Raw genomic sequence first — 3886 nt, 5'->3', positions numbered from 1 at the left:
GGCCTAACTTAGGTCCCACTTCATACTTCACCCATATAATATCATTCTTTTTGATGCCCTTCTTAGTTCTACTCAGTACTTACCTTCTCCCTCACCATTAAGGATGGTGATAAAACCTGAATCCTTAAAAAGTAATATATAAATTGTGTTCAGCTATATGAGGGGAAAGGAGTGGGGCAAGAGAAAGTTCCAGGAGACCTACTTGAAGAATACTTACTCCAGATGAAGTTAAAGGCTTATCAGAGTAGGGAACATATGCTGTATTTCCATAGTATGTTCTTCCTGTGGATAGATGAAGCAAAGGTATGGGAGGGTATTTCAAGCCCTAGAGAGGGATAATCAGAGAAGGACCATGGTTGGTAGATGGAGGCAATGCCAGAAGTCTCCTCCACTAGCAGGAGCTCACGTCCAGGAGTGAGAGAGAGAAGCGGATCCTCCAGGCAGAATGGTCAGAGGACCACTGGCAAACTTCAGGATGTGCCAAACCAAGAATCCCTCGACAGCTTAAAAGCAGCAGAACCACTGAGAGTTAGTACATGAGTTCAGGGGCATGGTCCCAGTGTTGGTCCCAGGAATCTGGGAGACATTGGCTTCATTGGTTTTGATCATCTATTTAGTTATTAGATTAGGATCTACAAAGGATCAAGCCAGGCTGATTAACCCAGTACAGGAGATGTCTTGAGTTCATTTTTATTTTTCTTTACTACTCATTGGACTATCTGATTGGATCCTTGAGATACCATCCCAGACTGATTAACCCACGAACCTGGGAAGAACTGATTTAAGGCCATTGGCTTGGTGGACTTTAGATGGATTGATCTCAGTTGACAGTTCCCCAACAAAGGGGTGACTGCTTTAAAATGGCCTCAGGCAGCCTGAGTTAATGGACCTCTACTCCTATACATGTTTTATGTCCTCCATTTTTTAGGTGCTTAGCTGTCAGTGGCATTGGGGCGATACAAAATTCAGGCCCCAACATGTGCAATTCAGGAAGTGGTAAGGGTGGGGTATGAGGGGACACAGATCCCCATGAAGAAAACCCACCCAGAGGACCTGTCAGGACCTCCATCAAGACACAGTAGATGAGAGAAGAACACTGGAGACTGGTGGTGGTGATACTGTCCAGTTTCCCAACAGCTTATTTAGTAAGACATCAAGCTATATGTGGGCCACAGCCATACAGTATCTATGCCCGACAAGCTATAATCCATAAATTCAGTGTTATGCCACCACACTAACATTGGTACAAAAAAATTACTTAAAATAAGTAGAGATAGTGTGCAAAAAGTCTGATCTTAAAAATAAACATAAGGCACGTTAGAGAAATAAAATTCAGTTCTAGGTATTACAGAACACTAAAATTGGTACACAAAATAGAACATTCAAAATAGAACATAAAACCATCCAAAAAAACCTGTTTCCAAAAGTGTTCAAGACAAATAAAATCTACAACCTATGTTTTTTCTGTACTAAAATTGGCACAATACCCAAAAATAAAAACACAACATAAAACCATCCTGATGAATCAACGTCCTCAATGGGATAAGGTATCCTATTCTACCCCACCTAGCCCAGGCCCAGTTCTCTTTTCTACAAAGCTATAAACCAACACCTAATATATAAATAGACTCAGTTGTCTTACTTGTCATAAACAAACATGCCACAGTTGCTGGCTCTACATTTCCCCCATCACTGTCTTGTCCACCTTCTCCTTTGTTTTCAAAAGCACAATTTCATTTTGCTCAGTCCCAGCTCTGGGTATTTTTGTGTAGTGAACATGAGCTACTTAAATACAGATGTTATGTATTTTCCTCAATGCTGATTTAAAGGATAATAGGAACAGCCAAAACTTTATGGAGATAGCCCCTTCTCCTTTACAATCGCACACACTACAGAATCCTTTGACAAGACTCACCCCTGTCAAGTTTCAGGGGGCAACAAACTCTTTCACCCCTCCTAAGCAAAAGGTAAGTCCTCTTAATTAGAAGCCTCCCACCAGAGACAGGTAAAATGAGACTTTTCCTAATTTGAACAAGCTCTGTGAGCTGGGCACATGGCATGCTCTCACCATAGCAAGAAGCTTGCAGCAAAGCTCTGGTAGCATGCTACCTAACCATTTCATCACTTAACCACAGGTTATCCCCTCCTGAGACCCAAGCTGACCTTTCACCTAGAGTTAGGTCTCTGAAATCACTCCTAAGCTAGGGACAGACATTACACATACACTGGTTTAAGTAACAAGATACTGATTTAAATCTGTAACAGCACAGACGATCAGTGCACATAAACTAGTTTAAAATGGCTGAAACCAGTTTATGATAAACCTGGTTGAATGTAGTATCAGAGTTAACTGATTTGGCTCAAGCCAGTTTAAACAATGTCTGTCCCAGACCCCTTGCTGGTTTAAGATAAACCCCCAGCATCCCAGCATACTCTTTGGGCTGAGTGGGGCTCTCTGCTCCACATCAGGACTGGCCCCTTCCCTCTGAGTCTGCCTGGCTTCTCTGTGCTAAACAGGGATTATTCCTCCCTACTCCTCTGCCTTAGCGGACACCTCCAGATTAGTTAGAAGACCACATGCTAGTTACAGTCCGTGCTGTGGGAGAGACAAAGGCAGAGGCAGACAGGCTTTTTGGAGTTAATCAACAGGTAGCTTAATGTCTTTCCTTGGAAACATTTGAGAAGAGCTGTTTGTTTTCCCTCCTCCCCCTCACCACTCTCTGCTAAGCACAAACCCCCCTCCCATCTGCCTTTGCTGAGGTGCCTGTATTAGCCAGCAGACCACATGCCATGGCTATGCTGAATCAACAGATAGGTGGTAATGTCTCTTCAGTGAGAAAGATAGAAAACAAAGAGATGAGGAAAAGAAAAGCAAGGAGGATGAAAATCAAGGTAACTGGGAAAGTACTATTTGTTGCAGAAGTGCCAAAGAATTTAGCAATCTGTAAACGGACACTCTTTGATTTCTAGCAGTTCTTTGATATGAACTGACATAAATTATTAAGATAAGTATGGCAATGGAAGATGGGGAGAGTGAGGGGGTTCTCTAAACCTACTAGATTTAAAGAAAGCCTTGTTTTCCTGCATGTGGGCAGCAAAATACACTACTCTGTTTTTCCATGGGTTGCTGATGCATTAATCCTCTCTTTTTGAGTATTTTTATATATGGAGAAAGTTTCCAAATACATCTGATGGAAGATATGTTGAAGTACTGCAGTTCTGCTGTATGTGCTATACTGTACTCTTAAGGGCTGGCCTTTACAAATGGTATGAGTTAAGATTCATCCCTAAAATGAACTCTTAACCTACTCAGTCTCTTATACCCCATACCTAACAAGAGTTCTTAGAAGGGAATACTGCAGCAGTAGCCAAGACGCTAAGTAGAGGGTTCTTACTCTGTACCGCTATGGCACAGGAAAACCGTACTTAGTATAGACCGATGGTGAGTGAGCACAGAGGATGCTAGGATTTGGTGCAGAGCTGTAAACTCTGCTTTTGCTAAAATTACAGTGGATGGGTGAAGAGGCAGTGGTAAAGTTTGTGGCATGGCTGCTACTGCAAGGTGATGGAGCAGCTTCACTGCCAATCCACAGCACTGACAGAAATCTGTTAATTTACTGTCCCTACAAAACTACCTTGAGCACAGCCTATTACCGAATCTTGTACAGAGACTACCTTTTGCACTAGTCTTATGGAGAAGCTGGAACAACTTGATTACAACAAGGAGCTGATCAATCCTTTTCCCATCTCTCAGAAAGAATCCAAATTTAGTCTTTTGATAGTTTCAAACAAGCTTTGTTTAAAGTGGCAGTGCCAACTGGAATATAACCCTCAGCTGTGAAAAACTTCTGGTACTTATTTTGAGAGCATTCGTACTCTGAATAGT

Source organism: Crocodylus porosus, unplaced genomic scaffold, assembly GCF_001723895.1.
Source record: "Crocodylus porosus isolate Cpor-Errol unplaced genomic scaffold, CroPor_comp1, whole genome shotgun sequence".
Classification (NCBI taxonomy): Eukaryota; Metazoa; Chordata; order Crocodylia; family Crocodylidae; genus Crocodylus; species Crocodylus porosus.
Note: the sequence above shows the minus strand (reverse complement) of the source record.